This window comes from Acromyrmex echinatior, chromosome 6, assembly GCF_024713525.1.
Source record: "Acromyrmex echinatior isolate Ae372 chromosome 6, ASM2471352v2, whole genome shotgun sequence".
Classification (NCBI taxonomy): Eukaryota; Metazoa; Arthropoda; class Insecta; order Hymenoptera; family Formicidae; genus Acromyrmex; species Acromyrmex echinatior.
In genome coordinates, this window is record NC_141857.1 from 8,468,408 (window position 1) to 8,483,035 (window position 14,628).

Below are 14,628 nucleotides of genomic sequence, written 5' to 3' on the forward strand. Positions count from 1 at the left end.
CCCTGATTTTTTTACTGAAAAACTGATCGAAACCAAAACTGATTTCTTTTTACGACCATGAGAACGAAGATGTTAAACCGGATCTTCATTTATCGTGGTTCGATGGCGACACCCGCGTTAATCCGTTGCCATTGAATCTTCGCAACGAGAAGCATAATCAATCGTCGATGAGAGGCGGTAACGATAATACTTATCGCAAGAGAGGCTGGCGGCGATAACGGGTCTGGCTTCGATAGAAATTTAGGGCTCGCGTGCTGCTGGTCTCTCGACTTAATGTCTCACGTATTAATAGAGCAGAGCCATTCGCTCGCTCGTCACTCTAAAGTACACAGCGGTCACGAATTAGGCCACAGCTGGATAAGGGCGATCTTTATGAACGGAGTTGTGCCTCTCGTTGTCGTTCTCGGCACCTGCCGAGGGTATCGAGCTCTACGTCCTCCTACCTACGGGGGAGCGTTCCTCATTTCAACGAGGTCGATCAACGCACAATTTTTCTGCTCGTTAAACTCCATCGTGGGTATGCGTATTAGCGTGCAGGCCGGAGGGGTCCGTTTAACTGTTGTTGCTAGTTGCTATAATATTACGAATGTTGCGGGCAGACATCTCGTTCTTCCTCGTTTCGTTCTTCCGCAAAGTTGCGAACCCACCGGTTGCGCCAACGGATCGATGGAAACTGAACGATGCGTTAAACCCGCACCTAATTCTCTTTCCCCATCTTCGCTGTAGAATCGATGAACAAACGTAAGCCAAATTCCTGGAAAGGGACGGTTTATTTTCGTTTGCAATCAAACGTTGCAAGGCCGTGTAATTCACGCTACGCGTGAATTATTGCCGTGTAAATTTATCGCGGCCGGTTGATCGGCGCGCGATCGCGTCGAGGAAATCGGCAGATTTGGCAGCACAGATCGTTTGAAGCATCGACCGATTATCTCGATAATAGCATCCTTCTAAATTCTTACTTTTTTGCGAAGATATTATCTTAATCTATCATCGCTTAACGAAGCTATAAAGTAAGACTTTTGTCCATACATCGATATATATATTTATGTAAAAAGTAATTTATACATGACAATGATATTTTGGTCATAAAGATTTCTTTGAAAATAAAGGATTCTGAATCATATATGCGGCAAATGTTGGTATTTAGAGCACGAAACATCGAAACTGCATCGTTGGCTCAAGTTAATAAGCTCCGATGATAAGGTTCCATCGTAATGCGAAGAGAACGAGCGTCGGCCCGGGTCTCGTTTAATCGCGCGTCCAATAAAAATGAGTAATGTTCCAAGAAAATATCGGAGCCGCTTCTTCCTCGCAAGTTGGTGATGTCGGGGACTCTCCAACCGCGTTTCTCTCGCTCGCGGATGCACTTCGCGATAATACGCGATAATACGTGGAACTATTAAACGCTACTGAATTCCGACATTGGAGAGGCAAACGCCGATCTCATTTACATTATCGCCGGAGGTCTAAGTGCACGCATAATTTATGCAGCCTGGCATTCGCGAGCCTCCTCGTTTTAAGTGTGCAAAAAGTTCGAGCTGCATCTTGGAGATGCCCGCAATTATGTAGATATCGCGCAACTTGACAAAGCTAATTAACGATCTCATCGAGGCGCGTTACGTCACTCACGCTAATCGTCAGTTCACACGAGCTCTATGACCCGAGTTATTTTTATTCATCCGTTAGTTTTAACAGTGACACATATTCCTGAAACATTTTTTAATCAGTTAGTTCGAAACGTTGAGAAATAAAACAATTTTTTTCAATTCGACAAAATAGTAGTTTCGCTTAATTTACGACCGTAAAAATTAATTTACATAGAAGACAATTTTACTGTTCTGGAAATAATTAATTAGAAAAAAAAAAGGAAATTCTTGCTAAAATTGTTTATTTTTAAATATTGATAAAAAAAAATAAATTCACTTCTATACTGTCATTCCAAGGGATGATGAATATCGATCTTCTTAAGCAGCTGCCAAAATTTTGCGTTGGCGGAGTCCCTTCGAGCGGAACGACATGGTACGCGTCTGGTGTGCGAGGGTTGTCTCCCTGTTCCTTTGTTACGAATTCTATCGTTCCTAATAATAGACCCTCGGCTGAGTCTCGCGGGTCTCGCATGGAGCGGGTGTTAAAAACGCAGGCGGTTTCCGTCCTTGTACAACACAGCATGCACAAACAGTGAGAGGGGAGGGGGAGGGAGGGAGGGAGGGAGATTGTTGGCACGCGGGCAAAACGCAGCCGCACGTAGAAACGAGAAAAGTGACGATGAAAGGGCCCTGTTGTTCGTATCGTCCCACATTTTCGACTGTCGTTCTCGCAATCATTTCGTGACTCGTGTGTACATTACAGCTCTAACGTCTTTTTCCTCTATTCGTATACGCGGATCAATTAATATAACGATATTACGGATTATTGTTTATTCATGAATGTATTTTTTATTCATTTGGAGGTAATAACTCGTAACCCCTTTCATAGAAATTCCAGCTATCCGTGTGCCATTCATTTCTTTCTTTCAATTAATTTCATTTTTGTATTTTGTTTGTCACATCTGTGAAATTATGAATTAAAATTGTGATTTAAAATTACCTTTTTTCCTTGATATGTGTCATATTTTTGTAATAGAGTTGCAATATTTTAAAATTAAAGCATTTCTTTAATCTTCTAGGAATGACATTGTCATTAAAAAATAATGACAATTTAGAATAAAGAATTTAATAATTGTAAAAATATAATATAGATTTAAGGGGGCTACTTTGGAGTCAGCGCGATAAAAAGTGCGCAATTTATATTTATATAATCATTAATAGTATAATATAATAATTAATAATATTAAAAGATGTTAGTTTGAACGTTTTGGCTTCGGTTTTAGCCATCTTCAGCAAATATATAATTAATATATTAACAAAGAATATCTTCTTATCTTTGGAAATATAAGATCATCAATCTCCTAGTCGGAAAGTGAGAAAAGCACAAACATAAAGAAGTTGCTTGTCTTCTTATAGTTAATAAGTGATTGCGTTCTCAATCTCCATACACTGCAAGTATAATACGATATTGAATAAATGAAAAAGATTTGTATAAAACACGTTGTGATGAAATCGTCAAAATGTATCGAATGTTTTTAACTGTTTCACGTCTAAGAATGTAATTAAAAAATGCATTAAAAAATAAATTAAAAAATAAATTTTTACTGCTTTTATTAAAAAATAGTTAATAAGTGAAGAATATATCGATATTTACATTATCGATATATGTATATTGATGCTTTTTTGATGGATAGAAGTACTATATTTTAGTATTCACAATGCTATGTACATTTCCATTATCAATTCTTAGAATATAGGGGAGAGGGGGGGTAATTGCAGTTTTTGCTCTCGTAAATAAAGTCCGATCGTAAAACCGAAGGTGCCATTGGAAAGATCATTTAATTTTCTTCATTTTTGCTTTCATTTGAAGATCACTTTGATGTATCTTTTTTTCTGTGTTAAACTATAATGAAAAATGTAAAAACGCTTTTTCCGGTTCGATTTGGAACTATTGATTCCATTCGAATACTCCTATTTTTATGGACTTTTAGATAGAATTTTAAATTAATGTATTTTATTTTATTAATGAATTTTATTTTAATGTATTTTTGTTAATATTGAGTAAAAACGAACAATTTGACAGTCTTCTATCAAAGATAAAAGTTTTATTCAGAAACAAAAATTACTGACAGTTTTATATATTTTTTATTGGAATTAAAATCAATAAAATTCAATTAATGTGATTCTGATGACTCATATTTTACTGATTTAATTTCTTGGACTAGATCTAATCGACCGATCATCAGTATACAAGCCTATTAATTATCTACTGTACTGCTGTACTGGTTCGATTTAAACACTCAAAAAGAGATATGATTTGGACACGGATCCTTTCGAACTTTGGAACAAATTTTACAATAAACCGCAAAAGTGATCACAAAACGCTTGATATTTTTGAATTCTGCACTCTTTAATTATCTTAAATCAATTACCTTCCAAATTTTTAACATCTTTTAAAATAATGATTTACAAGGATTTTCTTTTTTAAAAAATTTTCACACGATAGCTGAAAATATATATTTGTGTCTATTCTATGAATATTATGACACAGAACTGTCGAACTGCTGTCACATGTTCGGTGTTTTATAAGGACGTTACATTATAAATAGCACGCAAATCTGCTTAACCGTATTCATTTAAATTAAAAATATCTTACTTAGAACACGGTCCGATTTAGGTCACTCTCCCCTAACTAATTTGCTCTTGAATTTAACTGAAATTCAATTTTAAAGTAAACGTTCGAAATTTGCAACACACTTGCCCTTAAGTGATTAATGTAGATACTGCATTAACGTGGTTACTCACAGTATTCTGATTGCATAGAGCAATTAGGCGCAATGGCTTTATCGCTGATACCGATCGCGCTTATCCCTGCGTTTATAAGTCGAGTTAGCGGATAATTAGAACAATGAGTGGTGGCTGATCGTTGGTCGCGACTAAATTTAGTGCAAGTCATTAAGCCACCATGTAAATCAGTCGGGCCTGTTGCTTCGTTACTTGCCCGGGCCGATGACCTCGGTGCGGCATGCAACTAGGAACAGCGAAATTAACCGCCAGAACAACATACAGTCGACAACATACCGTCCATCCCGATATAGCCGACGTATTACGCGAGTCCTTCCTCTGTCTCTCATAAAGTCGCACTTCTGCCAAGCTTCATTCTCGTCGCATGGTACTTGATTTTCCTATTAGTAGAATGTACGAGCGCGACATCAGCCTGGACGCAAACCGAACGAACCGACTCGTGATGAAAATTTCTGACAAGCGCCACGTCTTCAAGTTTGTATGCTTCTTGAGTGCTATAAATTGACAGGCGATTAATGGGATGTTAGAATATATTATATATGATATTATCTTTTTCAATATAAGACGACGTACGTGTCAGTGATGACGATATCTTCGAAGACGTTGAAAGAAAGAGATCCAGATTACAGTCGCGATTCAAATAGATTTATTCATGGAAAGAGAGGAACATTTTGCTGAAAGATCTAAAATTTTGCTTGATTTAGATTTCAAATTGTTATTTAAACTTGTATTTTTTAATTGTTTTAATCATTTTTAAAATTAAAATTAAAAAAATTGTTCAATAAGATAAAAATGGCTATATAGAAATATAAAAAGACGAAAAATCGTTTCACTAAAATCTAAAATTTTGTTGGATATACATAGATCTGAAAATAATTTTTTCTATCAAGATAATTTTGTTGAAAATTGATTGCCAGAATATTAAAATGATTTGCAGCGTTTCTCATATTTTTATAGTTTCTGATATAATTATTGTATTTTGATGATCCAAAATTATTTTCAGATCTATCTATATCCAACAAAATTTTAAATTTTAATGAAACGATTTTTCGTCTTTCCATATTTCTATATAGCCATTTTTATCTTATTGAACAATTTTTTTTATTTCAATTTTAAAAATTATTAAAACAATTAAAAAATACAAGTTTAAATAACAATTTAAAATTGTATGGATTCTCGCGATTGTTATAATAATGAAAGGTGAAGAAATGGGCTAATGAGAGTGAAGCGCTGTAAGCGTTGCGCAATTTTGATGTGTAAATCTTCGATTTATTTAGACGCGAATCGATATAATTGTATGCAGTTATTGCTGAGGATGACTCAAACGTGAGTTGAAACGATCAAATAATCGATGATTTACACATAACGTGCATAACGTGCTTACAGCACTTCACTCTCATTACCCAGCAAACGAGAATGGATTGAAATGAATTCAGATTTTCAGAAATATTCACGAATATTAAAACAAATGCTTTTTAATTCTGAATGCATTTTTATTCATTTATAGAAATTGCATGGAGCATATCTCTGTGCCTTTCAATCTAAAAATATTAGCTTTTTCTGTGCATTGTGAATACTGTTCAATTCAAAATTTTGAATAGGAAATGCAGTTTTCCAATTGCATTCAATTGAATCTAATTGAATCCAATTGAATCCAATTAAATTCAAACAAAAGTATTCGCTATTTAAAATACGCACATACATTCGGATGGAAAAAAATTTCAGTCCATTTTAAACCATTCTCGTTTATTGAGTAGCTCGTTTCTTCATTTTCTATTATTGTGTTAAAAATTATTCATCATTTCAGATGTTAATTCTGCAATTTCTCGACTTACTAAACCTAACGCAAACAGACGTTTCGAGAAGCAGTACTAGACGCGCAAGCAGAGTCGCTAATGATTATGCGAGACGCACATCTTACGCTAGGCTCGAGTCACGCTTTCATTTAAATAATTCCGTCAACGAGTCACTTCAATTTGTCCACTCAGCTTGATGTCCCGCTAAATAATCGTAAGCGTGCCAAAGATTTAGAGGCAGGAAACAGCTCATTTTCGTGTATGAGCGTCGAGTTCAAAAGATTCCATGAGACTTTCTCTCTCGGGGAATCGCGATACTGTACTTTCTTGTTCCTTCTCTCATTTCATTCAACGTTCTCAGTAAACTGATAGAAATTATCTCCATTACTTCATACGCGATAATGTTGTTTAATGTGTGCGTTTGATTCACTAAAGTTTGCCGCCGCCTTCCTTCAGTCGCTTTCCGTTTGAATTTTTTTTTTGCTAAGTGCCATTTAACAAAAAAAAACCCTCAGTCACTCAACATCCAATACGATACGGCCTGGCTCGCCATTCCTCGGTCGAAACTTCGTCGAAAACTTTGGCATTAAAAGGCGAGCAAACATTTACCATCCGTTCCAAGTCCACTTCATCATCGCTGTATCATCATTTCTCATAGAGTAAAAGAAAAAAGAGAGAAGATTGTCAAATTCCTCATGGAGTCGGTTAGGCCGAGGATTCAAGTACGCTCCGCCTTTCACCTTCCATCCCATTATTATTCTGTTGCAAGAGCTGCTTCTCAACGAGGGAGAGGAAGAGACGAGTTTACCAAAGCCCGGTAGCAACCGCGGACGCGGTTAACTTAGCTCCAAGAAACTTCTCAGTAGCGTCAGCATTCGCCTTTTTTGCCCATGCGAGAGTGATCCCGCGTCTTGACCCTCGTTTATAATAATGACGTAATTATCCCGCGGTCCCACAAACGTGTTAGCTACCGAAACCAAGCAAAAGCGTTCCGACGTACTCATATAATATATTCATATGAATTAATGCCGGGGATAATTTAAGAACCACAAATGAATAATAAATAAATTGTATGAATAATGAATAAATAAATTGTATGAACATTAATTCGAGATTTATTAATTTGTTATTAATACAAGAAACACATTTGCCATTATAATTGAATAATATACAAAAGTTATACTTTTAATATGATTGATGAAAGCCAACTCTTGGAAAAATTGTTATATAATTAATTTCAGTCGTCTCTTCCACTTTACTGTATTAATACTCGATGAAGCTCGTTAACGTTTTTTTTTCACAAGTGATATCCGGCGTGATTTATATCCTTCGATGAAAGGCGCAATATAATTTCTCATTTCAGAGCTCTTTAGATTCGGAGGGATTCTGAACGACACTTTGTATCGAGCGGGACAACGATCTCCATTGAGACAGAGGCGAGTTCTGAACGGTGAACATATTAGGAAACAATATAATCCTTGAATGCATCTGCGGCGTCCCGGTGAATGAGGCTGAAAACGGGTGGGTGCATCCTCGGCATGTAAATGCGAACGACAACAATGGAGCCTCGCGTAAGCGCAACCGGTTGCGTAACCGGAAGAGCGCGTTCGGTTGTACTAGGCGGTGAGTAAATTATGCGTTCGACTGCGCCGCGAGGGTGATTTATAACGGTCTGCGGAACGCCACGTGAACAAAGAATCTTCTCTTACACAGGAATGCAAAAACCAAGTACCATTGTCGAACCGAATACCAATAATATAAATTAAACCAGCGATCAGCATATGGAACTAAATCGAAGATCCAATCTAATTACCAGTTTATTATTTAAAAAACTCGCACGTAGATCAATTGACATAGATATTTTGTCTTGAACTTTTCGCTTTTACTCTTTCGGATTTTGATGTATAAGCAAAGGAAAAATTAGGAAGAGAAAAGGACAACTCAACTCCTCAAACTGCAATGGACTATTTCTCATTGCGAGATCGCTTGCAGAGCATCCCCTCGCCTAACGGCACTCGATAATACATAACGACTATCTGTGTAATGAGTATCCTCAGTGAGATCTCGAGTCGCGATATGAAGGAACCTCGGGGTATGGAAGGTACCATCGTTGCCTTCGATAATCTGTAGGACGAAGGTGTTCTCGAAACGAAGGCCATAGATAGGTCAATGTTAGTATGCGATATCATAAATCGATCGAATCACGCGATGGTATTTTCCTTGGCTCGAGTGTCGCTTGGTCGTGTGTCACGTAAAGTGGACTGACTAGTAAGTTGAAAGTACAAGTATGCAACCCGGCATAAGACACTTTAGCGTTGAGGTTTGTGCACCGGACAATATCCGGTTTTTCTAAACGGATTATCATTTTCTCGCTCAATCTATTCCAACGACGTAATATCGATCATCATGGATGAAACCTAGATGCACCTAGATACGATATAAAGGTCAATAAAATTGTTTACGATCGCCGCTCTTCTCCCCGAGAGAGCGGAATGCATGCCGGTTGACTTTTCAGGAAGGCCCGTTTTTCCATGTATGAAACTCGACAAACTGGTCCAACGAAGTCTTCGTAGAAATGATTGCATCGCGCGGCCAAGTATATAAACTTAAAGAACTCGCTGATGCCTTTTTTTTTCCTTACAATGAAGTCTCACAAGTTCCACTCCACGCGGAAGTGCTTGATATAGTTGTCACGATCGATTTTTGTGGGTACTTAGTCGTATAAAGTTTCGAAAGAATCATTTTTATGTCCCAATAAGATAAATTAGATTAGTCTAATGACGCTTCTAACTTATCTAATTTATCTTTATCAAAATATAATTTTTACGGAAACCGATCCGTAAAAAAAAATGTACATAATCTTGGATGGACGTCTTTCTTGATCCAGTGGCTGCAATCTACGATCCCGCATCTCTGAACGCCGACGGCTGACTGATCAATTAATGCGGTCCATGACACAGCGATGGTCAGCACAATGCACAACGGTGCATCGATCTGTGCAGTGTCAAGGACCGAAGTCGTTATCTGGACGAGTCACGACACGGCGTTTTCATCAGGGATTTACGGGAATCCCTTCTCCGTCGAGCATCCTCGCCATGTGATTTACTGAGGACCGCCGACAAGTAGGTCAACCGTGACTAACGGTGGGTCTTACATTGTGCCTCGGTGCGGTTCGATTTGCATCGAATCCTTCTCTGTATCGAGAGGAAACGCGCGTAACGTATTTACGGCCCATTAGAATCCATCGCGATCTCTTAGCGCGGACCTGATTGTAGCTCGCGCGAGCGTAATTACTCGAATCGGATATCTCCGTGTAATGATCTAATCTAGACCGGCATCCGTTTTGTGATTAATAACGGTCGGACGATTTTCGTGTATACAGGTGATTACGCACCAGCTGTGGAAAGAGCGAAAACCATCAATCCATCGCGATTGCGAGGTACATAAACGAAATAAATACCTACCTGTTTCCCCGAAGAGGCGGGAACAATTAGCACGGCAAATGAGCAACGCGAATGGGCAAATGTCGCGAACGGAAAGGTGAAAGCAGGAAAGGGGGACATCAGCGAGAAAATTATTAGACAGACGTAAATGGGCGTTGTGTGTCCGTCTCATCCTATTAATTGTGACGGTAATGACGACTGCGCGGTAATTAAGGATGTCTAAGTCGAGGAACGTCGGCTTAAAGGATGACATCATCTAATAGCAGCGTGACAGTGGCCACGTGCACAAATAAGGATCAGCTGAAGGAGAAGGATACTCACGATTGGATCTGGTTGGCTAAGTTACGCGATAAATTGAACGTTTTGAACGAAGGTATATTTCGCGGTTGGTAGAGCGTTAAACGTTTAGTTTATCACCGGTAAACGCAATTATCATGCTTTAAGGTCGGACCTGCTATGCACGGGCGCATTAGAATGAGTGTATTTTCTCACCGTTCTTATCTTGTCATCTATTTAAATCGATGTTAGTCTTATCATTTAACGGACTTTACGATGCGCACTTGCTTGTACGTAACGTCGGATCGCGGAACCTGAGAGCTTTATTTTGCGCGATTTGCTTTTTCTTTGGCTTCCAGTGATTGCCATAAGGACGCCTAGACGTAACAATTTGATAATTGATAGAGCCTTGGTGATTGCTGATTGCGAGGTAGTTAACACACATTTCTCGCGAAAATTGCGTTAATTGCGGTAATATCTTGCGTAATTTGCGAGCGAAATAAGACAGTTAATTTATAATGTGTGGGAGATGTCTCGAGTAAAATTTATCATTATTTAATACATGCTAAGAATAATTCAACTTGACCTCATTACTTTTCAATGAAACAGTCATTAACAAATGACATCTGAACAAACGTCGCTAATGTTTTAAGCGCAACTGTGGTATCTTTTTTTACAATAAAAGAGTGATCCAAAAAATTATCCTTTTGGGACTGAACTGTATGTCAAATGATATCTTATAATGAGACATTAATCATAGAGAAGTTTCAAGTTGAGATGTTCATTGTTATCAGAGGGGAGGGGAATCAAAGTTCATTATCTAATTATCATAGGTCTGAGAAGCTGATATTTAAGAAGGTTAATTTAATCGATGAAGATCAATTCAACATCACTTATCCTGGTGATTTTATAAATCAATTCTCAATGGAAGAATTTATTAAGTCTTATCTCTCTTGATTTTGTTTTTTAGTCTTAGATACATTGCATGTATCAGGCTTGGATATAATGGGTGTACTCCATTATATTGACTATATTCAAAGAACATGACATTTGTTTTGAATCTGATTTTCGTGTAGGCGTAATACGTGACTCCCTCCCCCTTTTTCAGTTATGATAACAACTATTATCTCTATCAACATAAAACTTCTCTGTGATTAGGTAACGTCTCATGTAGGGTATTATTTGGCACACAATTCAGTCCAAAAATTGAGGGTGAAAAAAAATCATCTTTTTTGGGTTATATTTGGGGTATATTTCAGTCCATACTTTTGGTCGAATTTTAACGTGTATTCTCGCGACCGCTGCTGATTTTTAACAAGAATATAATCAATTCTTTTTTATCAGGTCACCGCATTTATACATGATGTAATACTTCAGATTGAGTTTCGGTGGACATTATTTCGTTGTGTCATGCAATCCGATACGGTGGGCGGAGAAATGTGAAGTATCCTTTTCTTGCGATATATTCTTTTATTTGTACCGACGGTAATGAAGGAGATAACACCATTATGGCGCGTCGGCGGCGATACATTCCTCTACTTAAAGCGAATGCATTCAACGGATTATACGTTGCATTATTTGCAGTGTATTTTACTTGAAAAACATATAACGTAATTGATGTTTGAGAAAGTGTAGGCTTTTAATGACGGGAGTAATTATAAATAATGAAAAATACAGATAACACGCAGAGACAACGTTTTTAATTCAATATTTTATGGTACGAGGCTGTAATATTTTTTTATGAGAAAAGATTACTGTTCCAAACTTACTGAAAAAAGTCGAACGACAGAAGATTGAAATAAAAGAATTATGTAAATGCTCGAAAGTATATTTTCTTGCAAATGTATTATGGCCGATCTTGCTTGTTCACGTCCAGCCCAGAAGAAGATTAATGTTATTCACAGCAACATTTCGTGTTCTTGATACCCGAAACGATCCCGGTCACGCGCGATTTAACATGGTCTTCTTTCTTTCTCTATGAGCTGACTCACTATTTAACGGCCTTTTAAACTACCTACGATATACAGCATTGAGCTTTCTCGAGAAGACCCTCGATAAGACGAAGGAACACAAATAGGACTAATAATATTATTTCTATCAATGATGGAAATTATCTATATATCTCGTAGAGCAGAAGGTATCGGATGAAACCAATAAATTATCGTAAGATGACTTCAGAAAAAGATCGAATTTAAAGTCGAATTTAAAGGTGATATATCATAATTGCGGCCATTGTTTGATATAACCTGTATATTATACATATGATTTCATCTTTATGATTTTATCTTTTATCTAAATTTATTAAGTAATGAATTCCAATTTGAGAAAACCGTACCGATCAATAATGGATAATAACTTAAATAATTTTAAAAAGTAAAACAGAGATAATTATAGTTTGAGAAAAATCCTGTGATAATGTAATTATTAGATCCGCAACTTGATTCTCGGCCTTTTTCACTGAACTTTGATATTAATTTATAAAAAGTGAATAGTTACCTAATCTTCGAAGTAATCTCCCTCGCTTTCTACACATTTGCGTCATCTTTTGAAGAGCTCTTCTGTCGAATTCCACTTCGGAAAAAAGTCATTGTTGACTTTTCTTTGATTATCCTGGACATTTTTCATCATGAAAGTCGAAATTTCCGTTCTTAAATTGCTGGAACCACTTCTTACAGGTACTATAAGAAAAAACAACATGTTCCCTCAAAACAGATCGTTTCCTGTGGTTCACTTTTTTTCAATTGAAAAGCAAAAAGGACGCAATGCCTCAAATGTTACACTTTGAACAACTTTGCTTTTACGATTTTATTTTTAAGTTAGATTAGTACAATCGTCAACAATTAGTCATTTAAAAGCTATATTAATCTTAAAAATGGCGCTCCAATATGACTACGGAAAAGTGTATAAATTTAAATAGGTAATCACATCGATTGAAAGAGGCCGAGAATTAAGTTAATAATAACACGAGAATTTTGAGATCTGTGTCTGCATTTTCAATGCGATTAACCGCATGATTCTTAGAAACATCGCTTTCCAAACAAGGGAAAGAATTGGTAGTAATGTACGTGCGCTAGGGCTTGAGTTTCTGCGTGACGAGACTACAAGATCGCTACTGTACTGCGAATCAGGTTCATTGTGCTGTCAAGACAAAGATTCGCCACGGAAATCATTAGACGATTCGTTTGTCGTAATTACAACATTATTAGCTTTACAATCAGTAAAGAATTGTCTGCTGGAATAATAACGTTTTGTACTTTTTTTATTATTGCGCTCGTCGTTTTCGATCGAATCTTCTCGGAATATCATTACTTTCGAGGGTAGTATAGTCTCCATCGTATATTCTCCAAAATAGGCGGCTTCTCGAGAAGGTCCGATGAAAGACGGTTTCGGAACTGCTTAGAGCACTAGTTCTAAAGCACGTGAGCTGAGTCTAAATCAGGCTCTTTTGAACTCGATAAAAGTCCTGCTGTACATATATGCGGCTGCTCAGATGTTCCTTACGCTATGCTTAGATAAACGTGTTCCTGAAATATTCACATGAGGATAAAATCGTTGCATCATAATTTTTTTAATAAAAGAAGTAAGGAGCGAACGCAAAAATCGCTCATTTTTTGGGCCCAATTTTGGAACTGAACTGTGTGCCAAATTTTACTTATATTGAGACATTAATTAGAGAGAAATTTGAAGATGAGGTGACAATTATTATCAGAGCTGGGAATGTAAAAGAAAACGGATTTTCGCGTAGATGTGATCCTTCCTTTCCCCCTTCCAGCTATGATAACAATTGTCACCTCAACCTAAAACTTTTTTGTAATTAATATCTCATTGTGGAGTATCATTTGGCACACAGTTCAATCCAAAAATTGACACAGGGTCCAAAAAAAACGGACGAAAGGAACCATCTTTTTGTTGTCATTCTTTCAATAAGATTTTTTACATTATTTATATCAGAGATATAAATAACGTAATTATAAATACATATATCATTATTTATTTACTTGAAATATTAACATTTCAGCTTCAGTTTACGATTCAAATCCAACAAATCAAATTGACATCCAATTTATAAAAACCGAAAAATATATTTGTAAAAATTTACATATGAATATAATTAAGAACCCAGATGCGCTTTGACCAAAAATATATATTATTTTTTATTTAATTGATTTATTCTTATCAATCCAACTATTAATTTTAATAATAAAAAATATGCTTAAATCATATGTCTCAATTAATTCGGATCATATTGATTATATCGAGCACGCAAATTTTTTAGCCACAGATTATGTGTAAGGCTTTCAATATCTTTCTGTTGCACTCTCTTGTGGTTCGTTCTTATACATTTTGCTGTCACCGACGATGGTGCGGAGGGTCGCATGGCTGCTGCGATGGCGGAGCATCTGCGGATCTACGTTATCTTCCCGCTTGGCACGTAGCCAGTTCCGAATGTCGTCCCTTTTCGCTATTTCTCCCAACGGGCGTTATAGCCGCGTGTGGTTATTTTCACCAATCTCGTGATGGCGAACTGGACTCGTGAGACTAGTCGTGGCAATAACGGATTATTCTGAATCGTACGTGCCGGAGATTGCGCAACTCTCTCTCTCTCTCTCTCTCTCTCTCTCTCTCTCTCTCTCTTGACGATATTCTCTCTTCGGAAGACACTAACGCAATTCATTAGGGGAAAAAAAAGAAAGCGATTGCATCGCGGAAACTCTGAGACGT

At 37.1% G+C, this 14,628-nt stretch overlaps 1 protein-coding gene and 1 long non-coding RNA gene across 3 annotated transcripts in view; both read left to right on the forward strand.

Annotated features, from left to right (window-relative positions):
* The window catches only part of LOC105145246 (neurotrimin), a 71,220-nt gene that overhangs the window by 45,485 nt on the left and 11,107 nt on the right, over nt 1-14,628 (forward strand). The gene's annotated exons all lie outside the window — the stretch shown is intronic.
* On the forward strand, nt 5,649-14,599 carry LOC147909347 (uncharacterized). Its single transcript, XR_015545464.1, has 2 exons — nt 5,649-9,330; nt 9,570-14,599. It is a non-coding gene; the product is annotated as an uncharacterized LOC147909347 (long non-coding RNA).